This window comes from Notamacropus eugenii, chromosome 7 (assembly GCF_028372415.1).
Source record: "Notamacropus eugenii isolate mMacEug1 chromosome 7, mMacEug1.pri_v2, whole genome shotgun sequence".
NCBI classification, from domain to species: domain Eukaryota; kingdom Metazoa; phylum Chordata; class Mammalia; order Diprotodontia; family Macropodidae; genus Notamacropus; species Notamacropus eugenii.
The window spans coordinates 35,947,288-35,965,732 of NC_092878.1; the positions used below are offsets into that span (position 1 = coordinate 35,947,288).

General features: G+C 40.8%; 1 long non-coding RNA gene across 2 annotated transcripts in view; it reads right to left on the bottom strand.

Annotated features, from left to right (window-relative positions):
* Positions 1–13,734: 13,734 nt before the first annotated feature.
* Positions 13,735–18,445, bottom strand: part of LOC140513127 (uncharacterized) — a 28,519-nt gene continuing 23,808 nt past the window's right edge. Inside the window, exons 3-5 of one of the 2 annotated variants that reach the window (XR_011970080.1) lie at positions 17,626–17,824; positions 15,415–15,514; positions 13,735–14,753 (exon numbers count right to left, since the gene is read on the bottom strand). This is a non-coding gene — a long non-coding RNA (uncharacterized lncRNA). Of the gene's footprint in view, positions 14,754–15,414; positions 17,825–18,445 lie in introns of both variants that reach the window. The other variant, XR_011970079.1, reaches the window with a different exon arrangement.

Here is an 18,445-nt window from a genome sequence, read left to right on the forward strand (position 1 = left end):
AGAAAGCTCTTTCACCTGGGTGAGAGGGGAGGTTGGTTGGGCCCCAGCCCAGGGCTGTAGCAGATACTACTGCATCAGCAGTCGATTCTGGAGCTGTCTGCCCTGCCTGGGGGAACTGAGTGACTGATCTGGGTCTCAGTCCTGAGTAGCAGTCCTGAGGTGAAGTAGCAGTCCTGACATAACAGAGCTGGTGGTAGCTGTGGAGAGGGAATCCTACTCACAGTTCCAGGGCTGAAAAGAGTCCTTGTGGTTGCTCACAGACCAGAGCACAGGCCAGGAGAGGAGTAAACACCTCTCCCTTGACTATGCCACTTTGGAAGAACTGAGAATTTACAGGTCTCTAGAGATATCTCAGAGAACAACTGCACAAAAATTCCGGAAGCTGGGGTAGTATACCTTCTACTTGACAAAGGACTCAAACATCAAGTAATTGGCTGGCAAAATGTCCCGAAAGGGGGAAAATAAGACTACAGAAGATTCCTTTCTTGACGAAAAGGTGTTTTCATCTATTCTTTCAGATAAAGAAGAACAAAGCATACAATCAGAGGAAGAAAAAAGCATGCAACTAGAGGAAGATAGCAAGATCAAGGTTCCCATGTCCAAAGTCTCCAAAAAAAAATGCAATGGTCTCAGGCCATGGAAGAGCTCAAAAAGGATTTTGAAAGTCAAGTAGGAGAGGTAGAGGAAAAATTGGGCAGAGAAATGAGAGCAATGCAAGGGAATCATGAAAAGTTGCCAGGCCTAGAGGCCTGAGGGCTACCCGAGTCTTCCCTTACCTCTATCGGAGGTCTTCGGTTGGCCAAACTGGATGTTCGTATGAGAGAAAGGACGTTCCAGAGTCTAACAAGGGTTGAGCTTTATTTCAGGGTCTAGTTACAAGTGCAGGGGAATTCTTCCTTAGGAGGGAGCGAAGAATCTCCCAAGGAGGCAAAGATCTTACAATAAGAGATTGGAAGTAGAAGTATAAGAGGGGAGAGAGGGGGAGGGGAGAGAGGAGAGAGGAAAAGCGGAGCCTTGTTGTCCTGTCCGCTCCGCGCCCCTCTGCCCAAGAGAACTTTCAGGCTTTCCTGATCCTACTTAAACTCTCCAGCAGCATAGTTTGCATCTGAATACCGTGCTGTTAGATAACAATAGTGTGCCCAGATCCGGGACAATCTCGAGGGCGGGGAGAGCTCTCTCCCATCACGTTTCTCATGGGAAGAGGTGGAAATACATGAGATAGCTCGGTTCACCTCGATTCCCAGTCGTTTCCTGGGGGGTCTCGTGAGAACTCTAAGATTTAGAAGTTCCCACCTTTACCCGCCCGAGACTGTCCACCTGGAATTGAGCTTCCATCCCCGGCAAAAAGTGAATCAGCAGCTTGCTAAAGGAGACCCAAAAATGCTGAAGAAAATAATACCTTTAAAAATAGACTAACCCAAATGGCAAAATAGGTCCAAAAAACCAATGAGGAGAAGAATGCCTTAAAAAGCAGAATTGGCCAAATGAAAGAGGAGGTCCAAAAGCTCACTGAAGAAAATAGTTCTTTAAAAATTAGAATGGAACAAATGGAAGCTAATGATTTTATGAGAAATCAAGGAATGCTAAAACAAAACCAAAAGAATGAATAATAGAAGACAACATGAAATATTTCATTGGAAAAAGAACTGACCTGGAAAATGGATCCAGGAGAGATAATGTAAAAGTTATTGGACTACCTGAAAGCCATGATCAAAAAGAGAGCCATCTCATCTTCCAAGAAATTATCAAGGAAAACTGTCCTGATATTCTAGAACCAGAAGGTAAAATAAATATTGAAACAATCCACTGATCACCTCCTGAAAGAGATCTGCAAAGGAAAACTCCTAGGAATATTGTAGCCAAATTCCAGAGTTCCCAGATCAAGGAGAGAATATTGCAAGCACCCAGAAAGAAACATTTCCAGTATTGTGGAAATACAATCAGGATAACACAAGATCTAGCAGCTTCTACATTAAGGGATTGCAGGACTTGGAATATGATACTCCAGAAATCAAAAGAGCTAGGATTAAAACAAAGAATCACTTACCCAGCAAAACTGAGCATAATACTTCAGGGGAGAAAATGGAATTTCAATGAAGTAGAGAACTTCTAAGCATTCTTGTTGAAAAGACCAGAGTTGAATAGAAAATTTGACTTTCAAATACAAGAATTAAGAGAAACATGACAAGATAAACAAGAAAGATAAGCCCATAAGGGACTTATTAAAGTTGAACTATTTACATTCCTACATGGAAAGATGATATTTGTAACTCATGAGACCTTTTTCAGTATTAGGGTAGTTAGAGGAAATATACACATACACACATATATGTAGGTGTATATGGGTATGTATGTATGTGTATATTATATATGTGCAGGTATGTATATGTACATGGGTGTATGTGTATATGTATAGATATATACACAGACAGAGGACACAAGGTGAGCTGAATATGAAGGGAGAACACCTAAAAAATAAAATTTACTGTTGAGTGGAATGTACTAGGAGTAAGAGAAAGGAAGAGTTAGAATGTAACAAATCATCTCGCATAGATGAGGCAAGAAAGAGCCTTCACAATGGAGAGGAAGAAAGGGGAGGTGGAAGGGAATAAGTGAGCCTTACTCTCATGGGATTTGGCTTAAGGAGGGAATAACACACACTCAATTGGATATGGAAATCTATTTTACCCTGCAGGAAGGCAAGGGGGAAGGCGAGAGGAGAGGGAAAATAATAAAAGGGACAGCAAATTAGGGAAAGAGATAATCAGAAGCAAACACTGTTTTGGGAGGACAGAGAGAATGGAATAAACTGAGGGCAGGATAGGACAGAGGGAAATGTGGTTAGTCTTTCACAACATACCTATCATGGAAATGTTATGGTTACACATGTATGACCCAAATTGAATTGCTTGCTTTCTCAATGAGGGTGAGTGGGGAGGGATGGAGGGAGAGAATATGGAATTCAAAGCTTTAATAATATATGTTAAAAATTGTTTTTGCATGCAACTGGGAAATAAGATGTACAGGCAATGGGGTATAGGGATCTATTTTGCCCTACATGAAAATCGGGAGGAGGGGGATTGAAGAAGGGGAGATTAATAGATGGGAGGATATAGTGCAGGAAGGATGGGGTACATGCTGTCCTGGCACGGGGCATGGGAAGAAATGGAGGAAAAATTTTGAATTCAAATTCTTGTGGAAGTGAATGCTGAAAACTAAAAAATAAATTTTATATATATATATATATATACATATATATTATTACAGATATTCAAAGCATCCTATCCCACAAAAAAGCCCACACCCAATTCTAAATTGTATTTTGAATTTTGATGAAGACTTAGTTTCTTAATCCTCTATTCTTTATCTTATGGGAGACAACATGGTCCAGTAGAAAGAAGACTGGAGTGGAAAGAGAGGCTGTGAGTTCAAATGCTTTGCTGCTTATACCTTTGTGACATTGAGCAAGTGAATTAAATCCTTTGAACCTCACATCCTCATTTGAAAAAGCCTCTAAAATACCTTCTGACTCTAAATCGGGTTTCTTGACCTAAACATAAGCAAACAAGGCAATCCTTGTCCTCAAGGAGCTTATAGTCTAAAAGGTGAAGATAATACATAAAGAGGAGCTGGAAAGAGCTATGGATGGAGTATGATTGAATATTGGCATTTCATTTCCAAATAGTTCTTTAATGCAGATCAAAATGTCTTTTACTGCAAAATTCCCAGAGCTCTTTTTCTCTCTTTCCAAGGAAGAGTCTTTCCCTATTACAACATGATACCACTAATCCACGATCAGTAGGAATAAGTACTGAATATAAAAAAAGGCACATTCATCAACATTTTTCCATTCTATCATATATTTAAATGACAGTGAGAGAGGATTCCAACGCACCAAAGGCAAGAAAAAAAAATAAGGCTATGGTCTTACTATGAAATTCCTGGCCTTTGAAAAGTCTCCAAAAATATTTCAATTTGTTTTGTAAAGAGCTCCAGGATGATGTTAAATATTCTCCAGATCATGGTGCTAGGGAGAGACTTTTGCAAATAAATCTTGTCTTTCTCCAAAATGTGTAATCTGCCTACAGAGTTGCTTCTATTTTTAGTGGCAGGCTAAGAAATATTCCTTCTGAGGCAGGCAGCCCATGGCCTCTGGGTGGATATGGGGATGTCATGGTCTCACTCTCTTCACTCTTACAAGGAGATTGAACAAACACGCTCCACAGAACCTTAGAATGTAAATATAATCTTAACGTTTGTTGAATTGATTGAGGTACAATTCTGACAATGCTACTCCTGCCTCCACAAATCTTTGATTGTATAGGGTAGAAAAGGCAAACTCCTGAGCTTGTTATTTAGGGCCTTTTACAGTCTGGCTCCAATCTATCTTAACACCTGTACAAACCACTGCTTTCCTTCATACGTTCTATATCTTACCCAAACTGGACCATTAGGCGTTTGTCAACTTTGTGCTGACCCTCTCTCTATGTATTGATTCAGATTACCCTCTGGGAGTCATCTCCAGTTAGTCTGGCCACTAGACCCAGATGGCTCTGGAGGAGAAAATGAGGCTGGTGACTTTGCCCAGCCCTGCCTCACTCAAATCCAATTCATTTGCAAGTCATGGTGTCATCTTCCTGATATCATAGTCTTCTTCGAGAATAAAGGATAAATAACACCCACAACAACAGACTACCCCCTCCTCAATGCCTGAAAAACAACCGTCTTCATTTCTGATTCCTTTCCTTCCTTCAGGTGCCAACTCCTCTACCAAGCCTTGCATGACCCAACCTAGCTACAGATGATCTCTTCATCCTCAAATTTCTTTGTTGTTGAGTCATTTCAGTAAAGTCTCATTCTTCATGACCCCATTTAGGGTTTTCTTGCCAAAGATACTGGAGTGGTTTGCCATTTCCTTCTCCAATTCATTTTATAGATGACAAAACTGAGGAAAACAGGGTTACATGATTTGCCCAGGGGTCACATAGCTACTAAGTATCTGGGCCAGATTTGAACTTAGGGATGCCAGGCCTAGAGGCCTGAGGGCTACCTGAGTCTTACCTTACCTCTATCGCAGGTCTTTGGCTGGCCAAACCGGATAAACGTATGAGAGAAGAGACTTTCCGGAGTCGAACAAGGGTTAAGCTTTATTCAGGGTCCTGGTTACAAGTGCAGGGGAAGCTCTTCCTTAGGAGGGAGCGAGGAATCTCCCAAGGAGGCAAAGATCTTACGATAAGAGATTGGAAGCAGAAGTGTAAGTGGGGAGAGAGGGGGAGGGAAGAGAGGAGAGAGGAAAAGCGGAGCCTTCTGTCCTCACACGTGGCCTTCTGTCCTCACACGTGGCCCCTCCGCCCAAGAGAGCTTTCAGGCTTTCCTGACTCCAATTAAAACTCTCCAGCCCCGTAGTTTGCATCTGAATACCATGCCTGTTAGGTAACAATGGGTGTGCCCAGATCCGGGACAATCTCGAGGGCGGGGAGAGCTCTCTCCCATCACGTTTCTCACGGGAAGAGGCGGAAATACACGAGATAGCTCGGTTCACCTCGATTCCCAGTCGTTTCCTGGGGGGCCTCGTGAGAACTCTAAGATTTAGAAGGTCCCACCTTTACCCGCCCGAGACTGTCCACATGGAATTGAGCTTCCAACCCCAGCATAGGGAGAAGAGTTTTCTTCACTCCAGGTCCAGTGCTCTATCCACTGCACCACTTAGAAGCCCCATAAAACATTGTCTACGTTTAACAATATCCATCTCATTGTTTGATTGTTCAGTCATATCTGACTCCTCATGACCCATTTGGGGTTTTCTTGGCAAGATACTAGAGTGATTTTCCATTTCCTCCTTCAGTGGATTAACCCGCAAACAGAGTTCAAATGACTTGCTCAAGGTCACACAGTTTGTGAGTATCTGAGGCCAGATTTGAACTCAGGTCTTCCTGACTCCAGGGTTAGCACTCTATCTAAGGAGCCATAGAATTTTTTATGGTATTTTAAAAAATTGTTGCCATCTTTGTCTCTCAAATGTTTTTCCTTTCACATATTTGTGTAACCCTTTCATTAGAGATTAGCACATGACACAAAGAGACCAGGTAGACTTTAGGAGATTTGTTCTCTGACTTATTGCCTCAAATGGAAAAATTGGAAACTTCACAGAGAAAAAAAATAGACATTTTATTGTTACCAACTCTTGGTGAAAAACAATTGATGAAGCTCAAGGAAGGAAAAAGGTTATCTAAGTTAATTGATTCAGAACTGAAGGGAAGGGCAGCTAGATGGGGTGTTGAATAGAACACCAGCCCTGGAGTCAGGAGGACCTGAGTTGAAATCTGGCCTCAAATACTTGACACTTACTGTGTGACCCTGGGCAAGTCACTTAACCGTGATTGCCTAAAAAAATATAAAAGAACTGAAGGGAGCTTAGACATCACCCAGTCTAATCTCCTCTGTTTCCAGTTGAGGAAACTGAGACCGAAAGACATTAAGGAAATTGCCTATGGTCATAGAGGTAATGGTTCAAGTTTCAAGTTCAGCCTTTGATCCCTTGAACCACACTTCCAAGAGAGCAAAAAGAAATAATATCCAGCCCTGCCAATGAGCCACCCTTCTCCAGAGACCTGAATGATTGCCTCAGTCGTTTGTAGGCATTATTCCTCATAGTACTGTAGCATATGGAGCAGACTGTGACTTTTGACTGCTTTTAACAGGTTCCTTTTACCTTTCTTCTTCCAGAAGATCTCAAGAATTCCCAGCCAACACAACTGATATCATTCTTTTTATTCTTCCAGATAAAAGAATCTTCCACAATTCCCAGAGTGTCCAGAAGGTGGCATCATTAAACCTTTTTCTGGAGGAAAAGGCTCTTTTCTTCCTCTGATTGTAGTATTGCAGTATTAGTAGTATTACAGAGGAGAGGACTTCAGATTTTCCTTGTCAGATGGGGAGTCACAGGTCCTCCCTGCGTATAGTTCAAATGCATGGCTGTTTCTCTTCTGTAGATGGCTTCTAACTGTTGGATGTTTTTGAGCAGAGGCCAAATGACCACTTGTCAAGGATGCTGTAGATAGTATTCTGTTTAGATGAGGCTAGGTGACCTCTGAAGTCCCTTCCTTACTGTTACCGAAAGTCTGTGATTTTCACCTGCGCATGCAATTCAATTTAATAAACATGTATTAAATGCCTTCTCTGGGAAAGCACTGTCCTAGGTGCTGGGGATATCAAGACATACAAAACAGTACTTCTCAAAGAGCTTACTTTCTTTGGGGGAGAGGGAGATAATATAAAGCATACACCACTATGTAAACACAAGAGAATTTGCGGAGGCAGAGAGATAACAATTTCTTCTTGTGTTCTTTCAATAACTTTCCAGGCACAATGAGATAATCTGGATAAACTTGTACCACCACAATTTGGATAGTCCATTCCTTAGCTGATGAAAAAGACTTGTGTCCCAGATATCCCTTGTATGTGTTCAAATTGGCTGATCTCCACTAGATAAATGAAGACTATCTTCTCATGACCTTTCTCTGATATAGAAATTTGGTAATAGCTTTTGTACAGGTCTAACATAGCAAACCACTGACTGTCCAGAAGGTAATTTACAGCATTCTGAACTCATAGCATGTTTATTCATCCATATTTCTTCTTTTATTTAGTGTTAACTAATTGACATGAATTCCAATTTCTCTAGTCTTCTTTTGCACCACGACTGCAGGTAATGCTCTATTTAGTTGTGGATATTTGTACTATGATTAAGCCGTCCTGATGGGTGGGTGACTGAATGAAAATTCACTTAATTCTTTATATGTTGTCCATTGCAGATCATCCTTCTAATCTCACCCAGTCATCCACGAAGACACCAAGGGCTACTCAGTGTGAGCATCTTGCCTTCTGTACACATAACCTCTGCCCTGACCTTTCTCCCCACCTTTTGTTCTTGTTCTAGAAATGATAAGCAGATCAATAGTACTGTGACTAAAGGAAAGGACATGGCAAGCTATTATTCTGTGGGTCCACCTTCAATCCCTGTGACTACCTAGACCAAAAACTACCTTCCCTTGCCACCTCTCTCCCATATCCATTGTATCTTCCACTAGAATGTAAACTCTTTGAAGGCAGAGACTGTCTTTGTTTCTTTTTATTTGTACTCCTTGTGCCTAGCCCCTGGTAGACACCAAATAAATGATTGTTTTAAAAATAAAATGTTCAATGTCTATTGTTTTTATATCTTTATTTTATTTTATTTATTTTATACTTTTATTTCTAAATATATTCCTTCTCTCATTCCTATAAAAAGTCATCTCTCATCTTTTAAAAAAGAAAAGGGGGGCAGAGACAAGATGGCAGAGTAGAAAGATGGACCTGTAGAAGCTCCCCCACATAGGCCATAAAATACCTGTAAATATTGTCTCTAAACAAATTCTAGAGCAGCAGAGGCCACAAAACGACAGAGTGAAGAAGCCTAGTCCAGGACAGCCTGGAAGGCTGACAGGAAGGGTCTATCACAGCAGGCTCAGAGCAGAGAGCAGCCCAGTGTGGGATGCACAGCGTGGCAGAGACAGGACTCAGAATAGGCTTCAGGGCACCACTGGCAGCAACAGATCGCTCAACCCACAAATGCCACAGACAGCTTCAAAGGTCAGTGGGAGGGCTCCTTCACCTAGGACAGGGGAGGAGGTGAGAGGGAAAATGTGAAGCTAACTCTCTTCACATTTGGCTTAAGGAGGGAATAACATGCTCACTCAATTTGGTATGAAAATCTATCTTACACTACAAGAAATTATGGGAGAAGGGGACAAGATGGTGAAGAGGATGACAGAAGGAAGGGCAAATGAGAGGAGGAAATAATTAGAGGTAAACACTTTTGGGGAGGAACAAGGTCAAAAGAGAGAATAGAATAAATGGCATGGTCCATTTTTTGAGCCCTGTGTCTGGAGCCCCTGGGAGAATTGAGTAGCTGATCAGAATCTCAGCCCTGAGCCAGGCCCTGGGGTGAGGAGGAGTGCTGGTGGGGTGGAGCTGGAGGCCATTGTTGGGAGGGAATTCTATGCAAAGATTCTGGGCAGAAAAGTTTTTGGTTGCTCCCGGTCCAGTGTGCACATCACTTGATTGTGCCACCTTGGAAGAACTGAGAACTTACAGGTCCCCAGAGTATACCCTCTTCTTAACAAAAGACTCAAAAGTTAAGTAACTGTCTGGGAAAATGCCCCAAAAAGGGAGAAAAAAATAAGACTATAGAAGGTTCCTTCCTTGGTGAACAAGTATTTTTTTCCGTCCTTTTGGATGAGGAAGAACAATGCAGAGAGGAAGACAAGGTTTCTGCATCCAAAACCTATAAAATAAATATGCAATGGTCTCAGGCCATGGACATGCTCAAAAAGGGTTTTGAAAATGAAGTAATAGAGGTGGAAGAAAAATTGGGAAGAAAAATGAGAGCAATGCAAGAAAATCATGAAAAGCGAGTCAATAACTTGCTAAAGGAGACTTTAAAAAATGTTGAAGAAAATAACACCTTTAAAAATAGGCTAACTCAGTTGGCAAAAGAGGTCCAAAAAGCCAATGAGGAGAAGAATGCTTTAAAAAGCAGAATTAGCCAAATGGAAAAGGAGGTTCAAAAGCTCACTGAAGAAAATAGTTCTTTAAAAATTAGAATGGAACAGATGGAAGCTAATGACTTTATGAGAAGCCAAGAAATTACAAAACAAAACCAAAAGAATAAAAAAATAGAAGATAATGTAAAATATCTCATTGGAAAAACAACTGACCTGGAGAATAGATCCAGGAGAGACAATTTTGAAATTATGGGACTACCTGAAAGCCATGATCAAAAAAAGAGCCTAGACATCATCTTTCATGAAATTATCAAGGAAAACTGCTCTGAGATTCTAGAACCAGAGGGCAAAATAAATATTGAAAGAATCCACTAATCACCTCCTGAAAGAGATCTGAAAAGAGAAACTCCTATGAATATTGTAACCAAATTCCAGAGTTCCCAGAGTTGAAGGAGAAAATATTGCAAACAGTTAGAAGGAAACAATTCTAGTATTATGGAAATACAATTAGGATAACACAAGATCTAACAGCTTCTACATTAAGGGACTGAAGGGCTTGGAATATGATATTCCAGAAATCAAAGGAATTAGCATCACTTACCCAGCAAAACTGAGTGTAATACCTCAGGAAAAAAAAATGGTCATTCAGTGAAATAGAGGACTTTCAAGCATTCTTGGTGAAAAGATCAGAACTGAAAAGAAAATTTAATTTTCAAACACAAGATTCAAGAGAAGCGTGAAGAGGTAAACAGGAAAGAGAATCCTAAAGGACTTTCTAAAGTTGAACTGTTTACATTCCTACATGGAAAGATAATATTTGTAACTCCTGAAACTTTTCTCAGTGTCTGGGTAGTTGGAAGGATTACACACATGCACACACACACACACACACACACACACACTCACACATATAGACAGAGAGCACAGGGTGAGTTGAATAAGAAGGGATGATATCTAAAAAATAAAATTAAGGGGTGAGAAAGGTATATATTGGGGGGAGAAAGGGAGAAATGGAATGGGGCCAATTATCTCTCATAGAAGGGGCAAGAAAAAGCTTTTTCAATGGAGAAAAGGGAGGAGGTGAGAGGAAAAAAGTGAAGCTTACTCTCTTCACATTTGGCTTAAGGAGGGAATAACATGCTCACTCAATTTGGTATGAAAATCTATCTTACACTACCATAATTTATTTATCCAGTTTGTAGTCACTAGATATCTACTTTCTTTCCACGTCTTTCCTACTTAAAAAGTACTGCTTTAAATATTTTAGTGGTTGTAGAACCTTTTGTTTTTTCAAACTTTGACCTTCTTGGGGTATAGCAAATAAACAGGATCTCTGGGTAAAAAGGTATGATAAATGATTGTTGATTGATGGTCAATAGTAAAGCACTCCAGGTATGAACAGGAGGAACAATTTAATTGACACTATACTTATTCACCTATATGTAATATCCACAGCATATGACTGTGGATTCTTTCAAAGGAAGAACTGCCATTTCTGCATGGGACATACATTTTCTGAACCCTTCTTCAAGGCTAAACCTGGTCATTATAATTATATAATGCTCCATTCCATTTCTCTTTCTGTTCACATTATTATAGTTATTACACATATTGTTACTTGATTCTGCTTACTACTACACTTAACATCATTTCATATGTCTTCCCATACTCCTTTGAATCCATCTTCCTTATAATGTTGTAATATTCTATTTTGTTCATGTATAATAATTTGTCAGTCATTCCCCATCCAACGTTTTCCATTTTTCAAAGTGCTTCCTTATCATTTGATCATCAAAACAACCTTCAAAATCCTTTTTGAGCTCTTCCATGGCCTGAGACCATTGCATATTTATTTTAAAGGTTTTGGATGCAGAAGCTTTGACTTTCATGTCTTCCTTTGATGGTAAGTATTGTTCTTTCTCATCTGAAAGGATGGAAGAAAATACCTGTTCACCAAGGAAGTAACCTTCTATAGTCTTATTTTTTCCCTCTGTTTTGGGCTTTTCCCCAGCCAGTTACTTGACTTTTGAGTCCTTTGTCAAAAAGAGGGTATACTCTGGTAACCTGTAAGTTCTCAGTTACTCCAAGGTGGCGATATCAAAGGAGAGGAATTTACTCCTCTCCTGGCCTCTGTTCTGGTCTGGGAGCTGCTAAAACATTTCTGCCCAGTATCTGCAAGTAGAATTCCCTTTCCAGAGCCTCTACCAGCTCCACCACGCCAGCACTCTTCCTCACCCCAGGACTGCCACTCAGGGCTGAGATTCAGATCAGCAGCTCAATTCTCCCAGTGGCTTTAGGCTAAGGGCTCCAAAAATGGATGTTGCTGCTGCTGCCACCACTGCTGCAACCTGGGACTGGGACTGGTTCCCTTCTCACCCAGGTGAAAAAGCTTTCTCACTGACCTTTGAAGCTGTCTTTGGTGTTTGTGAGTTGAGGGATCTGAGAACCACAGCTGCTGCCAGGGATTCTTCCTCTGAGACCTGCTCCTGTTGTCCTGTTCCTGCCAGTGCTGCATGGTCAAGACTGGGCTGGGCTCCGTGAGCTGTGCTCCACTCCTTGCCCCATGTGATAGGCCTTTTTTGTTGGCCTTCCAGGCTACTTTGGGTTTGAAATCTCTTTCACTCTGTCATTTTGTGGCTTCTGCTGCTCTAGAATTTGTTTAGAGTCATTTTATAGGTATTTTATGGGCTGTGGGGGAAGAGCTAGAGTAGGTGCATCTTTCTACTCTGCCATCCTGGCTCTGCTCCCCCCCAAACAACTTTACAAGGTAGACAGCACAGGTGTTATTATTCCTGTTTCATAAATGTGGACTCTAAGGTATAGAGAGCATGAGGAAATTCATAACGTTACCTTTGCTTACTTACCAGACAACATGGGAAATCAGAAACCTCCTGGTCAGACTAATAACGTCACTGGGTCACCTTGTGTCTTCTGGAAAAGCCCTTGATTCCAACTCCAACAATTCAGTATAATTAAGCAAACAATTATTAAGCACCTACCATGTGTTGGACCCTGTAGCAAGATGAAAAGTGAAATGGTTCCTCCTTATTTACAATGGAAAACGGGGGATACAAATGAATGAATGGAAAAGTATTTATTACGTACTTACTATGTGCAAGCACTGTATAGCATATGGAAATAACAACAATATAGACTAGAATGTGATAGGGCTAAAGAAGAGGTCCAGGCAGAGTACTACAACAAAATTTGGGGCAATCCAAGGAGGCTCATGGAAGAAGTAGCTAAGCTTGCTCTCAAAGGAAAAGGAGGATATTGAAAAATGGAGATGAGCAGGAAGTACATTCTAGACATAGAGGGAAGAACTAGAAGATGGAAGTGACAGAATTAGGAGGCAGTTAGGTGGCCCAGAGGACAGAGCACTGGGCTTAGCATCATGAGTTCAAATGCAACCTCAGACACTTACTAGCTGTGTGACCCTAGGCAAGTCATTTAACTCCGCTTGCCTCAGTTTCCTCATCTATGAAATGAACTGGCAAAGAAAATGGCAAACCACTCCAATATCTTTGCTAAGAAACCCCCAAATGGAATCACAAAGTGTCAGACATGACTGAATAACAACTATAATTGGTAGAATTAGAAGCAATGAATGGAAGTTAGACATTCACATTTTGAACTAATAAAAAGAAAAATGTCTTAAAAGCTGTCCCAAGGTGGAATGGGTTCCTTTTTAAAGCAGTTAGCTCTGATTACTGAAAGTCACCAGATAGATGCTTCACATGATTACATAGAAGTGGAATATAGTAAATTCTACCCTTTCCCCTACGGATGCTCTAATACTTAACTTTCCATGAAATCTAACCCATTCAGGAGTCTTTTCTTCTCACGGTGTTGTGCTATCAATAGTGCCACTAGAGGGCACTCTGAGCACCTCTTTAGATTCTCAAGGCGCTTTTGAATTCCACATCTGGCTGGAGCAGTCAGGGATTGTCCTTTTACTGCCTGCTCTGTGCTCCTGAGGCCAGAATGTGCAGCCCCCATCATCAGGACTTCTCCCTTCTCTCACTGTCAGGCCTTGCTCCTTTGCCTTTGCTCTGTCTCATAGACACAAGACATTAGGACAGGAAAGGATCCCAAACACAGACTGGTAGAGACTTCAGACTTAACGTAGTAAGACATAGAACAAAGAATACAAAGGGTAGTAAGCTATTAGAGGATAATTAGTATAACCTTTTTATTTTATTCTTTAATTTTCTTTATTATAAACATAAGTAACAACCACGTTCTGATAAGTAAAGAACAGAAATGACCATATGTGAAGCCCATCTTCTGTTGCATAGTTTGTTTCTAATGTATATTAAATGTAATACATTAACAAAATTGTCCTGTTTGTGTCTCCTTTTGATTTTTCCTTCTGTGCATTTGTTTCATTGATGCTCCTTTTCTTTCTTTCTTTTTTCATCTTATTTCCCAATAACTCACTCTTCTAAGAAAAAGATATCTTCTGAAGCAAAATATTCACGCAAAATGCATCAACACATTGACCTTGTATGAAAATGTAGAGTAATGTCTCACTGTGTACGTTTAGTCCATTGTTGTTATTCAATTGTTTTCCAATTGTGTGCAACTCTTTGTGACTCCATTTGGGTTTTCTTGGCAAAGATACTGGAATGGTTTTCTATTTTCTTCTCCAGTTCATTTTATAAATGAGGAAATGGAGGCAAACAGTGTTAAGTGACTTGCCCTGGGTCACAGAGCCAGTAAGTGCCTGAGGCCAGATTTGAACTTAGGAAGATGACTCTTCCTGACTTTTTCCACTGTGCTACCTAGCTGCTCCTTTAGTCCATTCCTTGTGTGTCATGCTAAAATTATAACTCCTTACTGCTTAGCCTTCTCATCTTATAGACAGGGAAACTGAGGTTCAAGTGAAGTGACTTGCCCAAAGGCGCACGGTTAGTGGTAGAATTAGTGTTAGAACCTGGGTCTCAGTTCTTCTTTCTGTGGTTTTCCCATCATACTTTGCCATCTTTCTTCAGATCTTTATTCTGTACAGCCTTAATTCTGTCTGATATCAGATGATCTGGGTGTGAGTTCCAGTTTCACCATTTGCTAGATAGATGACCTTTGGATTCCTTGCTATGAGCTTCAGTTTTCTCACATAAGAAATGACAATAATAATCCTGGTGTTATCTGCTATACATAGTTATTATGAGGATCAAAGGGGATGATGGATAGCAGAGTGCTCTGGCACTGTAAAAAGATGGTAAAAAAAAGATAATGATTAGCTGATAAGATAGGATTATCTTCCCCCTCCCCGCCAGGAGTTAGCTGGTTGTATGAAGGGGCCATATAAGACATGCTCAAAGGGTCCTTCCAACTCTAATGTTCAATGATTTTGTCTCCAAGTACTTCATCTCTAATTCTTTTTCTAAACAGATACATATTAAAGATTGCACTGCCCAGCACATAATGAAAACTGAAAGGAAGAGGGGATTAGATTTGGTCTGTTTGACCTGAGGTGCAGGACAAGCAATAGTTTCAGACATTCAGAATTTGTCTTCATAATTATGTAGAAGATACACTCTGAGGTTGCTATCCTATGCCCTATTCACTCAGGCAGGTCAGATCTGTAGAAGGCACCTGGCAACGTCTCCCCTCAAGGGTCACCCTGAGGGGTTCAGAGAAATCTCTAATATTTCTGTTATCTTACTACTGCTCTTCTTTCATTGATTACAGATTGAGATAAATTACTCAAACTTAGAACTATTGCCATAGAAACAGTTTTTCATAAATATTGATTTACTAAGGTGGTAACGTAAGAATATAGGATACAAAATATACCCCCAAATGCGAGTCTTATGCTCTCATGAATACAGGGGTCTCTCATGAGTGCAGGGGAAAGAAGACTTACTCACAGATCCTGGAAGTTCATTAGCTCCAAGTTCTTTTCTCCTTTTCATGGGGTCATCAAGATCTCCTGATCTCCTGAGGTTTAGTTTTCTGCTGGACTCCTTGTAATAATGATTCTCAGATTTATTTATTTAGCTCTAACCTTTCTCTTGACCTCCCATCTCAAATATCCATCTCAGCTGGATTACTATAGACATCTTAAACTCAACATGTCCAAAAGTGAACTCATTATATTTCCTTCCAAACCTTCCCCTCTACCTGTTACTGTCAAGAGCACCACCGTCCTTTCACCTTTTATTGACACATAACTGTCATCCTTAGCTCTTCACTCTCTCTCATCCCCCTGTCATTTGCCAAATCTTGTCAATTCTATGTCTACGCATAACTTCTATTCTATATGCCTGCTTCTCTCCTGTGCTGTTGTTGTTCAGGCGTGTCTGACTCTTTGTAACCCTGTGGACCATAGCATGCCAATACTATCCTTGGGATTTTCTTGACAAAGATACGGAAGTGGTTTTCCATTTCTTTCTCCAGCGCATTTCACAGATGAGGAAACTCAGGCAAACAAGGTTAAGTGACCTGATCAGGGTCATACAGCTAGTAAGTGTGTGAGGCTGGATATGAACACAGGTCTTCTCTCTAGGTTCAGTACTCTATCCATTGAGCCACCTGGTTGCCTCCAGAAAAGAAGGAAGTACACGGGACACCAAAAACCACCTTTTGTTTTTTCCTGACTTTTTTTGTTTGCTCTCTGTCTTTCTCTCTTCATCTCTGTCTCAAATCTCTGTCTCTCTCAAAAAGGTAGCTGCAAATGCCACTGCCCATCCCCCCTTGAGGGCTGGTCCCCTACTGGAGGGGGAGGGTATAAGGGCCTCAAGAATCTCTCCTATGATTCCATCACAGTTCTAGTTTAGGTCCTAATCACTTCACACCTCAACTATGGCAATAACCTGCTGGTTGGTCTCTGACTCATCTTTTCCTACACCAGTCCATCTACTCAAATATCAAGGTAATCCTTTTAAAGTTCAGGTCTGACCATATCTTCCCACCCCTTCACTCTCATTCAACAAACTCCAGTGACTTTCTATTAATTGCCAGAACTCAATGAAATTCTAACCCTAAGGTCCATTGGTATGGGATTCTCTCCTTATTGGTGGAGGTGAACGCCCTGTCCTGTGTGAGAGATACAATGGAGGTGGTTAGAGTGGAATAGCTTTCATCTTCTCTAGTTCTCTTCTGGACTCTTCATGGGCCATTCCCCTTCTGGACTTTTCAAACTTCAAGTTGCTTCAGGCACTTCTGACTTTCAACTTCTGGAGAGAAGGTGGAAGAGGTCAACACCCCTTCAAGTTGCTGAAGGAAAAGACTCTGGGAAGACATAACCATCTGTTTGGTTTTAAAGCCCTTAATAAAGTGGATCCCTCCTACTTTTCTAGTTGTCTTATACTTTACAACCTTTAATTGACTTTACAATTTGGTGACACTGGATTCCTTGATGCTTCTTTCACAAGATGCTCCATCTTCTGACTCTGCATTTTTACTCATATTCTCTCCTCAACTCCACTTCTTGACTTCTCTGGCTTCAACTAAAATTCCTCCTTCTATAAGAAGCCTTTTATTGCCTCCCTCTAATGTGTTTTCCCTGTAAGATTATCTCCAATTATATATATATATGTATATATATGTATATGTATATACATATGTGTATGTATGTATATATACACCCTGTATGTGTGTGTATATGTACATATACATATGCATGTATGTATATATAAATGTGTGTGTATCTGTATGAGTAATACACACACACACACGGGAGGGTGTATGTGTGTTTGTATGTATATAAGCAGCTAGGTGGCACAGTGGATAGAGTGCCAGGTCTAGAATCAGGAAGACTTCCTGATTCAAATCTGGCCTCAGACACTTATTAGCTATGTGACACTGGGCAAATCAGTTTGCCTAGGAGTCAGCTAGGTGGCTTGGTGAATCGAGCACTGGGCCTGGAATCAGAAAGACCTGAGTTCAAATCTGCTGTCAGACACTTAATAGCTATGTGACCATGGACAAGTCATATCATCTCTGTTTGCTTAATCCGTGAGAGAAGAAAATGGCAAACCACTCCAGTATCTTTGTCAGGAAAATGTCATGGTCCATGGGGTCACAAAGAGTCAGACATGACTGACATGACTAAATGACAAAATGATTCTAAAACCTTTCAGGTCCTTCCCAAGTCTGAGATTCTGTGATTCGATGACTTGGTCTTTTGAGAAGGAAGGCTCCTTTCTATTCTGTGCCAGCTGGGCAGCTGGTCCTGAGAAAGATCCTTTCTTTTTTTTCTCTTCCTTCACTTTCGATGTCTCTGAGTCACTTGGAGTCCTTAAATGCCAAGGAGAGGCATGTCTTTATCATGTCTAATAGAGTAAAAATAGAAAGGAAAGTTAGTGAAATATGAAGACAATCACCATGCTCCAAGAAGAGTTAGTGCTGAAAACAATGTCTTCCACTTCGTATAGTTGCCAACGTTTTCATTTGGTATCTAACGTTGGGACCAGGAAGGTTATTTTACTCTTGGATTAATAAAGCGTAATCTTAACATCATGGCCAGGATTACGCTTTCTTCAGAATCATAACAATAGACAAGCTGCCTCTGACGATGAAATGCTATTCTCCAAATGAGCTCACTCCATCACTGGTGTACAGGGTAACCACGGGTGCCCACTCACATCCACATGCTCCTTCCTCCCGGAGGCATTCTGGTATAGTAAAAACATATTGTACCGGACCCTTTGTCTCTGTCACTGACGTATATTTAATTTACTAATAACTTAGGCCACTCCACCCCACCCCCTGAACATCTCTTTCTTTTATCGTAAAATTAAGAGGTTTTACTAGATAATTTCTGTGGTAGAACCTATTATCTATGTAATCATATGAGCCTAAATCAGGACAGTGAAAGCAGGAGTGCACAAACTCAGGGAAGAAAACCCCAGCTGGGGGTGATGATCTCTTCCTTGTTGTTGAATCATTTTCAG